Source organism: Lissotriton vulgaris, chromosome 4_1 (assembly GCF_964263255.1).
Source record: "Lissotriton vulgaris chromosome 4_1, aLisVul1.2, whole genome shotgun sequence".
NCBI classification, from domain to species: Eukaryota; Metazoa; Chordata; class Amphibia; order Caudata; family Salamandridae; genus Lissotriton; species Lissotriton vulgaris.
In genome coordinates, this window is record NC_141691.1 from 1,751,534,516 (window position 1) to 1,751,551,403 (window position 16,888).

Here is a 16,888-nt window from a genome sequence, read left to right on the forward strand (position 1 = left end):
GCCGCGAGGGGGCTCATGTATACGTTGAAGAGGGTGGGACTGAGTGAGGATCCTTGTGGAACGCCACAGATGACTTCAGTGGCCTCGGACTTGAATGGTGGAAGGCGGACTCTCTGGGTTCTTCCGGTGAGGAACGAGGTGATCCATTCAAGTGCTTTTCCTTGTATTCCGATGTTTCTGAGGCGTTGTAAAAGGGTGCTGTGCCAGACTGTGTCGAAGGCTGCGGAGAGGTCGAGGAGGATGAGGGCGACTGTGTCTCCATTGTCCAGTAGAGTTCGAATGTCGTCTGTTGCTGCGATGAGGGCAGTCTCAGTGCTGTGTTTTGCTCGGAAGCCGGACTGTGAGGAGTCGAGGGATTTGTTGGCTTCGAGGAAGGCGGCGAGCTGGTTGTTGACAGCTTTCTCGATGACTTTGGCCGGGAAAGGAAGGAGCGAGATGGGGCGGTAATTTTTGAGTTCGGTGGGGTCCGCTGTGGGTTTTTTCAGAAGGGCGGTGAGTTCAGCGTGTTTCCAGCTTTCCGGGAAGGTGGCGGAGTTGAAGGAGCAGTTGATGACGTCTCGGAGGTGCGGTGCAATAATGGAGTCTGCTTTGTTAAAGATGTGGTGAGGGCAAGGGTCTGTGGGGGATCCTGAGTGGATGGAGTTCATCAGGCGGATGGTGTCTTCAGTGGAGATTGGGTTCCAGTCGTTAAGGGTGTTCAAGGTGGGAGAATGTTCAGCATATGGTTGGGTGGGTTGGTCTCCGGGTTGGTTGTCGAAGCTGTTGTGGATGTCTGCAATTTTGTTGTGGAAGAATGAAGCCAGGGAGTCGCAGAGGGCTTGAGAGGGGGTGATGTCATTGGAGTTGGCCGAGGGATTGGTAAATTCCTTGACGATGTTGAAAAGTTCCTTGCTGTTGTGGGCGTTGTTGTCTAGTCGATCCTTGAATGCTGTTTTCTTGGCCTTTCGGATCAGTTGGTGGGGAATGCGGGTGGCGTTTTTGAAGGCGTCCTTGGTGCTGGTGGTTGGGTCTTTTTTCCAGGCCTTCTCTAGGGAGCGGCAGAGTTTCTTGGACTTCTTAAGATCATCGTTGAACCATGAGGCCTTCTTGCTGCCAGGTTTGCGTTGACGTTTTTTCAGTGGTGCTATGATGTCGGCGGTGTTGGATAACCATAGGGTGAAGTTGGTGGCGGCTTGGTCTGGGTTAGAAGAGTGGGCTGGGGTGTTTAGAAGGAGCGATGAGGAGATCTGGTCGATGGTGATTTTGTTCCAGTTTCTTTGCAGAGTTGGTTGGGGGTGGTTGTTGGAAGTGGGCTTGTTGTAGGTGAAGTGAACGCAGCTGTGGTCAGTCCAGAGGAGATCCGTAGTGTGGCTGAAGGAGACATGATTGCTGGAGGTGAAGATAGGGTCGAGTGTGTGACCTGCGATGTGGGTGGGGGAAGTGACCAGTTGTTTAAGTCCGAGGTTGGCGAGGTTGTCCAAGAGGGTGGTGGTGTTGCGGTCGTTGTTCTTTTCAAGGTGAAAGTTGAGGTCTCCCAGAAGGATGTAATCTTTGGAGGGGAGCGCGTGTGGAGTGATGAAGTCCGTGATGTCTTCACTGAATTTTGCGCGGGGTCCTGGTGGTCTGTAAAGGAGGGTGCCTCTGAGTGTGGTCTTGGGGTCGATGTGGATCTGGAAGTGAAGGTGTTCAGAGTTGGCGAGATTGACGTCAGAGCTGGTTGAGATGTGGATTGATTTTTTATGGACGATAGCGATTCCTCCTCCTGTGTGGCCGGTACGGTCCTTGCGTGTGATCTTATATTCTTCAGGGATGGCAATGGTGATGTCTGGGGCGGAGGAAGCGTTCATCCATGTTTCTGTTAGGAAGGCGACGTCTGGAGAGATGGTGTCTAGTAGATTCCATAGGTCAATGGCGTGCCTGTGGACCGATCGGGTGTTGAGAAGGATGCATTGTAGGTGGTTGGTGTCGGGAATCTGAGGTGTGATCGTGGCGGAGTTGGTGACGGTACCGATGAATTTGCAGGAGTAGCATGAGAAAGGTCCATGGGTGTGTCCAGGAGCGGCTTGGACGCAGTTGGGGGAGCGGCCGGGGTTAAGGGCTAGGAGGGTGGTGGCATCGTAGGTAATGCGGGAGGGCTGGGCAGCGCGAGGGGCAGGGGGTCTGGCGCTGGGCGCGGATGGGCGTAGACGGGCTTACCTTTGGCGCACCTTCGGCGTGTCCGTAGCGCGTGGGACCATCCGGCTTAAATGGTTGTTGGAGGGGGCGGAGCGTGGGAGGGTCAGCTGGGAGGCGGGATCAGAGAGGCGGGTCAGGGGAGAGGAAAACACAAAATGGAGGGCAAAGTGAAACTAAAAGCAGCAGCGAGGGCACAGCACAATGATAGTCAGCAGGCAGCTAAAGGCTCTCAATTCCACCTAAATACCTCTGCCAAAGCGTCACTCAGAGACTACTAACGTTCAAGCACAACGCAGCAATGAGGTGCACGTAATTAACACAGAGCGCCAAACTAAATTGAGCCTTTTTTATGTTATGGTTTTTAAAACATAAGTAAAAAGCATTGCCATTTACAATGCCAATAGCTTGAACTCGCGTAAATGCGAGACCTATTGCATTGCAAATGCTTGTTCTTTAATGGTTTGATTAAACTGGTCACTGTCTCTGTTCGTTGACTCGGCGTTTTCTCTCTCTGATGTCTCAAACGGTCCTCGTTCCTTCAGCGGGCTGACTGCTGCCAATTTCCAAATTGGCGTTCTTTCACTCACCTATATTAGAGCCTTGATAATAATCCCAATTCAAAGATGGCCGCCACGTAACGTACATAGAGCGTCACAAATTGTGTTCGTTTTTTACCCTCTGGAGTCCTTTATCTCTTTTCTTGTACTGGCCTTCTTCGTGCCTGTTTGGTGCGTTCCTATGGAAACGGACGATACCATTTAGCATGTAAGGGGAGCGTGAGGGTGGTATACAAGATTAGAGGGCTTCGGTGAGAGACGTTGGTGCCTTGCGGAACTATAATAAGTGTGGGTAGGGCGGGAGCATAAATCACTCTTGAACTCTGATTTTCCAGCTTCGTCCTGAAGCTGGAAAAGGCTAACTGATCAATTTGAATCAGCGCAGTGTGTTGGAACTTCAATACTCCTCTTCAAGCAGACGCAAACTGTTGCTCACAACGACACAGGCCATCCAGAGGCTAGGCACAGTACATCATCTTCCTATCCACAGGTAAGGCACAACTAGATTGTGGCAAAACCATTTCCAATATAGGTGACTGCCTCATTCAGTCCGCCTTTCCTTTCAATTTAGTTGGATCAGCTCGTGGAACAGTGCACGTGTCGTAGGTTTTTGTATTGATAAAGAGTGCCATTAATACCTGTGTATGCATCGGGCCATTTAGTCACTTATTCTAGCATTTATACATGCAGTTAGTGTTCCTCCTTCCGCATCCATGTTCATAAACGTCCATCCAAAAATCTATCAGTTTCTTCTTTTGCTCCTGGTATTGTCTCTGCATTATAACAAGTCCCAATTCGCCTGATTCTGAAAAGCTCTATAGCAACCCCATGCATTCCGGCAAACTGCCAGCTAGTATTGCATTTGCCATTATAATAGTTAAGGGTTTGGCCACTTCCCATTCTTTTGATTATTTGTAATACATTTGGCTAGAATAATAGGTCGCCTGTGGTTTGGTGGAAACTTTTATTTATTTATTTTATTTTAAAGGTTTTATATAGCGCTGGCTAGACCTGGGAGGTATCAGAGCGCTTTACATGAGCACCAGATCATAGTTACAGGTTACATCGTTACAAAGGTTACACAGTTTTTTTTTTTTTTTTTTAAACACCTTTATTTGCGTACTGAGGGTTATACACAGCTTGCAGCCTACAACCCCCCCAGGGCCGGCAGCGTAAAGGTTTCAATGGACTGTCTCCTGAACAATACGGTGCTACACAGCCAACGTGCCGACAACCCTGGGGTCCGGCGGCGCAGCACTTCCTGAAACAAAATCATAATACTGCATAACAGTTATCGCACTGTCATTCCAAACCGCTGGGCATCCTGGAATCTGATATGTCAGTACAGTGTAGGTCTTATCCTAGTGTGTTGATGACAGCGGTGTGTTTTAATTGTCTAAGATAACCCTCACTAATGCATCGACCCCCAAGAACTACCCCCCCCCCCAGAGTATGAAACCCCTGAATTCCCCCCCAACTGGTAAACTGGTTCCCTAGCCTATGTGTCGCTACTTACCCCATTACATGTTCCGCATGTCTGTTACCCCGCTATGTGAGTACCCACCTACTTGTGCCATGAATGTTTCTCCCCAACCTAACCTGCCTAATCTGGAAATGCTACAAACCTCCCAGGAAAGCCACGCCTCTGGTATCTCTTGCCTGCCGCGCCCCACGAAGTCCCTGGCCAGCCTTCCTCCATAATCGTCTGGGTATTCACCTATAGTGTAGGGCATAATTGAATTTCAATCTACTTTACCACTACTGCACCTCTGCCTGTCTGTCTGTCTGTGTGTCGGTAGTGTCCTCTCTGGTGCTCCTAAAGGTGTGATATAGACTCCAGAAGTTCTTCGGGCGACTCGTGGGAGGGGGTAGTTCGCTATAGTGTTCCGATTGCGTGCAGCAATATAGCATGTCTCGGGCCCACCTTCTCTTCGTCTGGAGCGGCCCCCTCATCCAGCACTGTGCCACTACTCGTCAAACCATGAACATGCCCATATCTGTCAGTCGCCTTACCGCCACAGGCAATCCTCTGGCGTGGCCAAGCAGCGCCAGGGCTGGGTCCGCGGGTAGTTCAATTTCTAGTATCTCTCCCAACTCCGCTATCACCGCCTCCCAGAATGTGCGTATTCTGTGACATCCCCCACGCCAAATGAAAGAAGTCAGCGTTGGGCGCATGGCATCTCTCACACTCGGAAGACTGCCTGAGACCATAGCGGTATAAGCGTTCCGGAGTGTAATACACTCTTTGCAAAAATTTAAAGTGGATCAACCGGTGTTGTCCATTTAAGGACTGCCTCTTGGTGCTCGTGCAGCAGTACTTCCACATGGTGCCATCTATCGCTATCTGTAAATCCCTCTGCCAAGCGAGCCTGGCTTTCGAGGGTTCCTGAGCTCTGTGTGATGCAATACCTTTGTATAAATGAGCTATCATTTTCCGCGATTGTACCGTTTTAATGACATTGGAGAGTTCCGGTAACTCCGGGGGTTCTTCCAGCTCTGGGCCCAAAACGTCCTTCAATACACTACAGACTCTGTGAAATTGAAAACGTTATAGTAGCGAAGTGCATTCCGATGTCTGGGCCACATTTTGCCATGTTCTCACCTTGCCGTCTTTGAATAGCTCTCCAGCCGTCCCAATCCCCAGCGCATGTAACTCCTGTACTATGCCTTTCTCCTCGACAGGCGGCAGCCACAATGCCCATTCTACTGCCATTATTTTTTTTTTGAAAATTTCTTTATTGGCAGGATAAACGAAGGTATAGTAATCAGAGCATAACATTTCGGTACATAAGCTTCATTTTTGCATCATATAATCACTCTGACAGGATGTACACATTTCCATTTTCCATTATGTTACTGTAACACCCAACCAAACTCCCCCCCCCCCCCCCCTCTCCCCCCCCCCCTTCTCAGGCACTACCCATTCACTTTTACACCAGCCCTTGATGTCGGACATTCCTACACATGTATATAGCGGGTGTTACATTAACCCTGTTGAATGCGCACTAGGGGCATGTGGGGTTAGACACTGTCGTGTGAGCGCCGTTTTCGGCCGTGCACCTCTATATTCGTGCGATGGGTCCCACCTTTTGGTTGCCGCCGCACATGTGTCAGCCTGCGAAGTGGAGCTACCCTTAGTCCTGGTGTCCCATATCTATGGTGTGTTCTGAGTCCGAGTCGCTCCCTGATTCCAATGTCCCCAGCAAAGTGTTCCAGTCCAGGGAAATGGGATGTTTCCTAAGCCCTCTGCGTTCTTCGCGCTGTAGCGTCGTACCTTCAGCCTTTCCCCACCTCACTAGCTCCGCCCTCCACATCTCAGGGTCTGGTGGCTTGGGGGACTTCCACCTCATGGTGATCGCACGCTTCGCTAAGATCAGTGTTAAGTCTGTGAACCGTGTACCTACGCTCTTTCTCCGCTCCACAGGGCCCAGTCCCAGGAGGGTATATTCCAATGTGTTGTACGGTTTGGAAGGAACCAGCCTAGCTAAATCAGACTGCACTGTGGTCCAATAGTACCCCAGTTTAGGGCAAGCCCATAACATGTGAACCAGTCGGGCATCCTCCCCCCCACACCTTGGGCAAGTATTAGGAGTGTCTGGGAACATAGTGTGCAGGCGGTGAGGTGTCAGATATGCTCGATGGAGGAGCATGAGCTGTATGAACTTAAACTTCTGGTTCCTCTATACCTTCTTGGGGTATCTCAAGATCCTGTCCCATTGCTTATCCCTAAGCGGTCTCCCGATGTCATGCTCCCACTTATCTCGCAATGGTTGTAGTGATATGGCCCTGCCCTCTCTTATACCATGCGTTATCCACCTGGTCAGGTGGCTGCCAGTCCCCATTAGATACTGCATCGTGATTAGCGGGTTCGTGGGTGGCTCCGTCCCGTCAGGGGCCCATGCCTGTGCTATGTAACATTTCACACCTGCGTGTAACAAGAACGACCTCCCGGGTGAGTGGTGTGTAATGCGAAATTCCTCAAAAGCCATCATCTTGCCATCATTAAAGAAATCCCCCACCTGGGTCACTCCCAAGTCGTGCCAATCCGTCAGCATGTGTGTCGATAGTGTTCGCAGTCCGGCTGGTAACCCTAGTAATGGTATCGTAGGGGCGTAAGTTGTCGTGGGAGACGTGTATTTCACGGCCCGCCTCCAGTGCTCAATCGCAATGCGGAGCAGGGGGGGGCGTGGATCTCGGGATCCCCGCCTTTGGGATCAACATGGCGTGAACCCTCCCTCTATTCCATTCTGAGTCAGACATATCGATTTCGTGCAAGTTGCGTCCTGCCAGCCAGTAGGCAAGCCATTGCAGTTGACATGCAAAGTTATATGCCCGGAGGTCCGGGACCCCCATACCACCCGCGGACGTGGGAAGCTGCAATTTTTTAAGGCTAATACGTCGCCTCCCTGTGCCCCATCCCAGTTCGGTCAACAGGGTGTCAAGCGTTTTGAATATTGCGGCGGGGATTTTCAGCGGCAGTCCAGTAAAGTAGTACAGCAAACGTGGCAGGACCACCATCTTGGTAATAGTCACCCTGCCCGCCACCGCTAGCGGGAGCGTGATCCAAAATCGCACCTGTGCCCTCAGCCTCGTGATTGCCCTTCCCACGTTGCCCTCTAGCAGGTCCCTTGGATCTCTATACACTTGTATCCCCAGGTAACGGAAGGTGTGCTCCGCCACCTGGAGTGAGTAAGGTGCAAAGGGAAGATGAGTGCCCATCCTGGCTGCAGAGAAGAAGAACCCATATGACTTGGGTTCACTAATCGTAAGGCCCGACATGGTACTAAAGGTGTTAAATATGCCGGGCACCGGGTCTAAGTCCCCTCCCAGGTCTCCGAAATAGAGTATAATGTCGTCCGCGTACGCCGATACCACATGTGTCGTCTCACCCCTCCGTACACCTCTGTGCTGCGCGGACTTCCGGAGTCTGCACAGTAGAGGCTCTAGCGCTAGTATAAACAACAGCGGGGATAATGGGCATCCCTGCCTGGTACCCTTAGCCACTGCCAACTGCGCCGATATGCACCTGTTTGTGCGGACCCGTGCAGTCGGATATGTGTAAAGCAGTTTCACCCAACTAATGTACTCTACCGGCAGCCCGAAGTATTCGAGTACCGCAAACATGTAGTCCCACCTGATGGAGTCGAAGGCTTGCTTCAGGTCTAGTGATACGCAGCCTTCCGTCCCCGTCCCTCCCGGTGCACCTAGCATGATTTGGCTGAGGCGCCGCAGATTCCTAGCAGTGCTTCTGCCCGGGACAAAGCCACACTGGTCTGGGTGTATGAGCGTCGGGATGTATTGGGCCAGCCTGTTCGCTAGTAGCTTACTTAATATTTTGTAATCCGTGTTTAGTAGTGATAACGGCCTGTAGTTTGCTATGCATAGGCCGTCCCTGTCCGGTTTCAGCAGTGACACTATTAGTGCTTGTAATGTGGTCTGTGGTAGACCCCGTGCCTTAAGTGCCTCCCCGTATACTTCCAGTAGTCGTGGTGCCAGAAGATCTATGAAGGCTCCATAGAATTCCACTGGAAGGCCGTCCGTGCCCGGGGCTTTGTTCCGTGGAAGGGCGCGAATGGCCTGTCTAATTTCTGCTATTGTGATAGGTCTTGCCAACTCCTTCCTTTGTCTCTCCTCTAGCTTTGGTATGTCCAGCCCCCTCATGAAGTCCCCGAGGGACCCATCTACCATAGGGTCGTGTGGGCCGTATAACGTCCCATAGTAATCATGAAATGCTGCGTTCACACTCAGCTGCGTTGTGGCCATGGTCCCCCCCTGGTCGAGTACCTCCATTATGGGCAAGTGGATCGGGTCGTCCTTTACCAGCCGGGCTAATAAAGGCCCCGCCTTGTCTGCCTGCGCATGTTGTCTACTCGTGTACTCACGGTAGTCAAGGATACGCAGCTCCTCTAACAGTTCTGCATGTTGGATGTGTGCTTCCTGCAGGGGCGTGAAAGGCACATTCGTGCCGGCAGCTTCACTCTCCAGTAGTGCCAGGCGTCCCTCTACATCCCGGAGTTTGTCCATCACCATGTGCCTCATGCCCACCAGTGTGCTCATCGCCTCACCCCGAATCGTGACTTTAAAAGCATCCCACTCCACCTGGCGGGCGCTCGCCGACCCCCTGTTTATGTCAAAGTAAGTGACAATGGCCATCTCTAGTGAGGCGCGGAAGGTCGTGTCCTCTAATAAGTCCGGGGTAAGGCGCCAGGTTGGTATGGGAGTTGGGATCCTACCCCATTGAAAAGTGACTTCCACCGGGCTGTGGTCCGAGAAAGTTTTCCCCATGTGTTCCGCAGCTAGAACCGACCCCAAGAGTGGCGTGGTGCAGAACACATGATCTATTCTGGTGTGCAACTTATGTGGTGGTGAATAGAATGTGTATTCCCTGTCCCCTACGTGTTTGCCACGCCATGCATCTGTTAGTTGCCAACCCTCTGCCCACTGCACTAGCGCCTCAGCCTGTTTCCTACTTTCCGTGGCCTGTAATGGTGGGTGTGATCTATCCATCGAGACGTCTAATACAGCATTAAAATCCCCTCCCAGCAACCAGGGAAGATCTGCCCAATCTGCTAGCACTCCGCTAAGCGCCACTAGGAACGCTGATTGGTTCGAGTTCGGTGCATATACACTTCCCAACACAACAGGGCAGCCATCCAACAACCCTCGAACAAGTACATATCTGCCATTCGTATCCGCCCTCAGCTCCACCATCTTGAAGGGGACCGAATTCCTCAGCCATACAGCCGCCCCCCTCGAGAAGGCCGAGTAAGAGGTGGCGAACAGTTGGCCCTTCCATTTTCTAAGCAATTTCCCACTTTCTGAGGTCGTTAGATGGGTTTCCTGAAGGCAGGCCATATTGACCTTCCTGCGATTCAGTTGAGCGAGGATTCTATGTCTTTTGTGGACCGACCCCATGCCACGAACATTCCAAGTGCACATTTTATAGTCATTATGGGTCCCCATCCCTAGTGGCAGCAGGTGTAGCCGGTGGATTCCGCACCATGGGGCAGGTATAATTAAACAACCATGAGTCTCGTGCCTGTACAAGAAACAACCCCGTAACTCCCAGGTCCCCGAACAAAACCTTCCGGGGTCCAAACAGTAGAGCCCAACGTGGGCTTGTCTTACAGTTAAACATGTCTATACGGTGGGGGTCTGGGGCCTCTTACACCAGTCCAGAGTCAGCTGGTAGCACTCCATCTCACCAAGAGCGAGGAAGGCCCCCCCCTCCCCCAATCGCCTTACAGATAGTTCATACATTACCATCCGGCTCGTCGCCTAGCCACAGTCACAGGTCATGTGCTTCTTGTGCCGTGATCTTGGGAAACAGCTGCAGGCTATCAGCAGACCCCGACACCTCCGTGTGGGTGGCAGAGCGGCTGGCTGAGGTGGCAGGGTCCCGGGCGTTGTGTTCAGCCAAAGCGGCCGATGTCAGGTTGACCAGCCCTTCGGCCCCGGCCAATGTCGGTCCCCCAGAGTCCGCGTTCCGGTGCATGTGATCCTTGGCCGCTCCCCGCTGGTGTCGGCCTCCCCGGTGCGATGATCCCTCACCGTGGTCCACTCCACCGGCGTCCTGCGAGTTCGGGGGCGTCAGTGTCACTTCGATCCATTCCGCCGCATCCTCTGGTGATTCAAAAAAGTAGGACCTATTGTTATAAAGCACCTTGAGTCGTGCCGGGAACAGCAGTGCGTACTTCAGATCCCTGTCCCGCAGCATGCGCTTAACTCCCAGGAACGTCGAGCGGGCCCTCTGTACCGCCGGAGTAAAATCTGGATACACAGAGATAGTCTTGTCCTCAAAGCGCAATGGAGCTTTCTCTCTTGCGGCCCTCAGGACCGAGTCACGGTCTTTGTAGTGTAGCAGGCGGGCAATTAAGGGGCGCGGTGACGCTCCTAGTTTAGGCGGCCTTGCAGGCATCCGGTGCGCTCTCTCCACACTGTATAGTGGTGTGAGGTCTTGGGGATCCACTACCTTTTTTAGCCAGTCCTCCACGAATTGGGTAGGGTCTTTCCCTTCGCTTTTCTCTGGGATACCCAGTATGCGCACGTTAGCACGTTATTGCGGCGGGCCCGCCCTTCCGCATCATCCAGCTTGTCCCATATCAATTTGATCTGCTTGTCCATTTGCTCGAGTTTCGCAGAGTGGGATGTTTGTTGTGGTATGAGGTCGTCCAGCGCTATTTTGTGCTCTTTGACTTTCTCCGCCAGCTTCGTATGGTCCGCCTTAAGCGTCGCCATGCTGTCCATTCGGGATTCGAGCGCCTCCCTGGACGCCTTGATCTCCATCAGGATAAGGTCCAGTTTCGCGTCTTGTGAGGACTTGCCCGTAGGGGGGATCATTTCCACGTTCGAGGACGCCAGCGGGTCCTCCGAGCCCGTGGACTGAAGGTCGGCTCCAGCTCCGCGGTCCTGCGCCTTGGTCCTGTTCCTGCCCATATTGCGCGTTGGATGTGTCCCCAGTGCTCTTGGTCTGGGCCAGCGGCGAGTGGGTCCCAGTAGAGTAAGATGTCGGTGTCCCCCAAGTACAGCCGCCAGGAAGGGGTCGCCCGTCGCCGCTCCGCCGCGTCCGGCGTATGCAGGAGGCCTCACCAGCCCCCCCTTAGGGCCCAGCAGTCACTGTCAGGAAAAGGGGGAGTTCAGGAATGGCGGCCCACACAGCTCTCTCGGGAGCTGGTATCTCACTCCGGTATTGCGTCAGTGAAGGGGGGGTAGGGGGCCTCGCAAGGTTAAATGCAGTCTGCGGTGGGGCGCCTGTTGTCCCGTTTCCGCTGCGTGTACCGCACCTTCTGGCCGGCGGCCCAAGTCGGTAAGTGGAGTCCTCGTGGTGCCGGGGCGGGGGGGAGGGGGAGGCCCTCCGTCAGGCCCGCCACCGACAATGTCCCTCGTGGTCCCTCCGGGCAGCGGCGCTCGGTGCAGGACAGTCGCGGCAGTGGTCACAGGGGGTCCGCCGAGCGCGGCGGGGGCAGGCGCGCTCAGGCCGGGACCCAACGCGGTCAGCGCCGCTTCCTCACCAGGCAGACAGGGCAGAACGGCAGTCCTCGTAGGCAGCGCCCTCACCGGGATCAGGCCCCCGGGACGTTCAGCAGATCACTGTTCCCTCCCGTGGATCCTCCGCAGGCGCGCTCCGGCTCATCGCTCCTCAGCGGCCCAGGTTGCACCCGCAGCAGCCCCAGCCGGCGCCGGCCGCCTCCACCCGCCAGACCGCTGCTCCACCACGAGGGTCAGGCCGCTCCCGATTCACCGCCAGCAGACAGCCGTCCGCAGTCCTCCCCAGCCGTTGACCGGCGTCGGGGGTCCGCACCGCCTCCCGGGACCGGGGGGTGTATCGTGGCGATCGGGGGGGGGTAGGGGGTAAAGGATAATCAGCTAGTGTAGTTGGTTATGGACGGAGCCTCGCTAGATCGCGTCCGCCATGCTCGGTCCTTGGCCACGCCCCCTCTACTGCCATTAAAGGGGAGTACATCAAGGTTCCTTCTCTGGCCCTTAGCAACGCGTACCACGCGTGTTTCGTGGCTGTGACCGAATCCAGCAATCCAGTCCTGCAGTCCATGGGAGTGCATATCGTGACCGGTAGTGGGAGTGAGTCCGCGAATAACCGTTCCATCCGATCTTGGGGAATGTTTGCTTCTCAGTGTATCCACGTATGCAAGTGAGCAGCCTGAGAGACTCTGTAATATCGTTCCATCTGGAGCTCCTAGTCCACCCATCTCGTACGGAAGCGTGAGCGTAGTCCATTGCACTCTTGGCTGCTTCCCGCCCCAGGCCAAGCAAACCATAAGTTTCGTCAGATTCCTGAAGAAAGTTTTCGACAGTATAATGGGCAAATTATTGAATAGAAACAGGAACCGGGGCAGCACCACCATTTTCATGATGGCTATACGGCCCATCAGTGATGGGGGGAGTCTGCACCACTTCTCCACGTCCTCCTCACATTTGTTGAATGCAACACCGTAGTTCTCGCGGAACAGTACCTCGGCATCAGCGTGGATCATAATGCCGAGATAGCGCACCGGCTCTGCTGACCAACGTAGCGGGTATTCCATATCAAAGTGTTGCGTCACCGGGGTCAGCGGGAACACCACTGATTTATTCCAATTTATCTTGAGCCCAGAGAGCGCACCAAATCGGACCACTTCCTGCAATACCGAAGCCAGGTTCACCTCCGGATTGCGTACATAAAGCAGTGTGTCGTCTGCGTAGGTCGAGATCACAATCTTATACTTCGGGAAACTAACTCCCCGGTGCCAGTGGTACTCCCGCAACGCACCGGCCCATGGTTCGGCCACCAAAGCATAAAGTAATGGTGAGAGCGGGCAGCCCTGTCTTTTAACCCTGCTAATTTCAAAGGGATCAGATACACGATCACCTATGCGCAGTCTGGCCGTTGGCTTCCAGTACAGTGCACCGTTCATTTGTAAGAACGGTTCCCCTAGTCCAAACCTTCGCAAAACCCGCAACATGAATGGCCACTCCACGGAGTTGAAAGCCTTCTCCATGTCCAGGAAGATGGCAACAGCTTTCGTGTCTTGCCTGACATGTTGTTTGGTCCCCAGCACTGTGCGAATATTATAGGTTAGGTTCCTCCCAGGCACAAAGCCTGCCTGTTCCGGAGCCACCAATTCTGGGGCTATCAGAGCCAGACGTGTAGTAAGTACCTTAGCGTATAGTTTCGCGTCTACATTTAGCAGAGATAGAGGTCTGTACGAACCGCATACGTTGGGGGGCTTGCCGGGTTTTAGAATGGTGACAATTAATGCCTCACTCATTGACTGTGGCATACAGCCCTCTACACAAACATCTCCAAAGAGAGCAGACAGATGGGGAATAAGTTTGTCTTTGAACGCCTTATAAAACCCCACAGTTAGGCCGTCCGCCCCAGGAGCGCTATGCGCGCGCATGCCAGCTAATGCTTCCGATATCTCATCTTCCTGTATAGGGGACATTAGGAACTCACGATCAGACTGTGCTAAGAAGGGCAGTTGTATGTGTTCTAGGTAATCGTCCATGTCTGTCTCCAGATTTTCCGTCCTGGACGTGTATAGATCGGAGTAAAAGTCTCTAAACTCCTTCAGAATCTCATCCTCTGACGTGACAGCAACCCCCGAGGCCGTGTCCAGTTCAGTCAATTTCGGGGGCCTCCTGCTGTTGAGGAGCATTTTAGCTAATAGAGAACTTGGACGCTCACTTTCCCCATATGTTGTCGCTGTCGCATATTTCCCCATATGTCGTACTTCCCTATCTGCCTCCTCGTTGAATTCTGCGATAAGGGTTTTGATTTGGTCTGCTATAGCGGGATTGGGGTTGTCCAGCTGTTGCTTCTCTAGGTCTGCCAACCGTGACTAAGTATTTCAAGCGCTGGCGTATAGCTTTTAGGACACTTGAGTGTTTGGCCATGGCTACTCCGCGAATTAATACCTTGAACGCTTCCCATACTGTTTGGAAGCTATCTACTGAACCAATGTTTGTTTCGAAAAAGGAGTCGATCTCCGCTGCCAATTCCCCTCTAAAGGCGTTATCTAGCAATGAGTACAGGGGAAAGCGCCATGTAAAGGGAGGAATCCGAACTATCGGCGTCTCCAGAACCAGGAGAAGTGGCGAGTGATCTGAAAGGGTACGTGATAAAACTGTACATGACAATATGTGCCTAGAGACTGAGAAGGAGGCCAGCCAGTAGTCAATCCTAGTGTGGATGTCATGATATTCAGAGTAATGCGTGTAACCCCCTCTTTCAGTGTTTCTCCCTCTCCATACATCAACTAAGTCCAACGTCAGTAACTCAGCTTGGAGTGTGACAGCAGCCGCTGAGGGTCTACGCTGTGGGCCTGAAGACCTATCTAATTCCGGATCCATCACTAGATTGAAGTCTCCCCCCCAGAGCATCTGCGCTGTGGAATATTCTCGACAGCTCCTCGCCAACTGCTCGTAAAAGTTTGGGGAGTCGTAATTTGGGCCGTAGACGTTGACCACAATTAGATCATGTCCCTTCCCTGTGCATCTTGAGATGAGATACCAACCCTCTGGGTCTGCTTGCACTAATCTCAAATCTAACTTGGATCTAGGGTTTATCCACGTTAGGACTCCTCTGGAATGTGTAGTGAACCCCACCACTGTGGCCTTCCCTGATAAGCCCCTGCATTGAAGCATTTTACTTGTTAGTGGGAGATGTGTTTCTTGTATGAGAGCTAAGTCAATGTGATACCTCTGCAAATAATTCAACACCTTCCTAAGTTTCCTGTGATCGTTTAACCCTCTGACATTCCAAGTTAAAGCTCTAATGGTTTCTGTAGCATCTCCAGCAGGTACTGCTGGAGTACTGGTCATCTGTGCCATTGGGATGGGTAACAGCAGTAAATCTTCACAATGCAACACGTATTCACCGTACTAGCATGCGGAACCAACAGTAGTTCTTTGAACTTTCCCCTACCCCTCCTAGTGCCTCCCCTCCCCTCCCACAGCAGACCCGCCCCAACCTGGTCCGTCAGAAGTCTATCCCCCACCCCCACCCCGATGTCAGGACCCCAACTTTGAATACTAACAGCACAACCATGCTTAACACGCAGGGGCCAAGGTAGCCTCGAGTCATAGTCTCTGCCCAAATCTCAGAACTCTCGTTCAGCCCTCCACCTGCCCCCGCCATGCACAGGTTGTGTAATCATAGCAACGTCATCTTATACTCTATCTTGTAATATATACACCCCAGTTACTCCTTCCTACGCAGCAATCACTGCACGACAAGTGTCCCTTGTGTGGAATTAAGCATTGTTAAGTGTCCAAAACTCGAACCTTTGAAAAAGAAAAATGGGGAAAAATCCGGCGTCCTGGTCCTCGAACCTCTCCTCCCACTCCCCAAACCACTTATCTTTAAATGTCTTCATTCCCCGAAGACTAGATCGCTCTCTCTTGTGTTTCCTCTGCTGTGGCGCTCGTAGTCACATCCGCCTGCCACGGCCCTGATGTGCAGCATGTGCACGTCCCAAAGATAAACTCAGTCCTGGTCATCCAAGCGGCTGCCGCTCTCGCCCTCCTCCGGATTCTCTTCATTGTCTGTATTCCGTTCCTTCGACCATCGCTTCATGGCTTGTTGCAGTTCCTTGGAATCCGTAAATATATGTGAGTGTCCACGTCTGTTAACACATAGTTTTTCCGGGTACAGCAGTGCGTAGTCCAGGCCCATCTCTCTGAGACGTTTCTTGTGCGGAATGAATTGTTTGCGCTCTTCTTGAACCTTCGCCGTAAAGTCTGGGTACAGAGATATGGCTGACCCTTCATATTGCAGCGGTTGTTTGGACATCGCCAATCTGAGAGCTGCGTCCCTGTCGTGGTAGTTGAGTAGCTTCGCTATTATGGGGCGAGGAGGCGCTCCGGGTTTGGGGCTCGGGCCTAGGGATTTGTGTGCACGCTCGACCGTGAACATGTTCGAAAACACTCCTTCTCCCAGAAGTGTTATGAGTAACTTTTCCGCAAAGTGCTCCATTAGGCCTGTATGTGTACTCTCCGAAAGGCCCGTGATGCAGAGGTTACAGCGCCGCGAACGCGCCTCCAAATCCTCAGTCTTGTCCTGTAGGACCTTGCATCATCCTCTACATCTTTTTATGCGTTGTATCCGTATCCAGGTCTGTTTGCGCCTCTTCCACTTCCGTCATTCTTCTCTCGGCAATATCGTGTCTTTCTGTGTGTTTATCCAGCCGTTCCGCCATATGGTCCATTCGATAGGACATGGCATCCATTTTACTGCCCAGAGCGGAGATACTGGACTGCAGACTCTGCTCCATAGAGAGAAGCATGGCTTTAATGTCTGAGCTCGCCCCCAGGTCTTCCTCTGGTCGTGTTACAGTCCCATTCTCTGGCAATGGGCTATGCTGTTGTAGTCTTCTTTGTGAAAAGGGCAGTTTGCTCTGGGTTTTATCCCCTTTGCCCATCTTGTGGATGGCAGCCCACTCGTCGGCAGGGAGATCACGCGTTCTGTCCGCTACACTCTGGGGTACTCAAGTATGTTGCCGCAGTCCTCCTCCGCTTGGTGTAACTTGTAGTGCTTCTTGCTCCTGTAAGAGCACCTCTCAGAAAGCGGTAGGGAAGCGCAGCCTAATCACTCCGAAACTTCGTGTGTCTAGTGCTGTGTCGCAGGATCCAGGCGCGCCTCTAGTTCAAACTAACCGAGGATCATGCCATCCGCAGCG

General features: G+C 52.8%; 1 protein-coding gene across 1 annotated transcript in view; it reads left to right on the forward strand.

Moving 5' to 3' along the window:
* Positions 1-2,871: 2,871 nt before the first annotated feature.
* SPAG1 (sperm associated antigen 1) overlaps positions 2,872-16,888 on the forward strand; it is a 1,072,862-nt gene continuing 1,058,845 nt past the window's right edge. The window contains exon 1 of the mRNA XM_086966056.1: positions 2,872-3,201. The gene's annotated coding sequence lies outside the window, so the exon portion shown is untranslated. The remainder of the gene's footprint in view (positions 3,202-16,888) is intronic.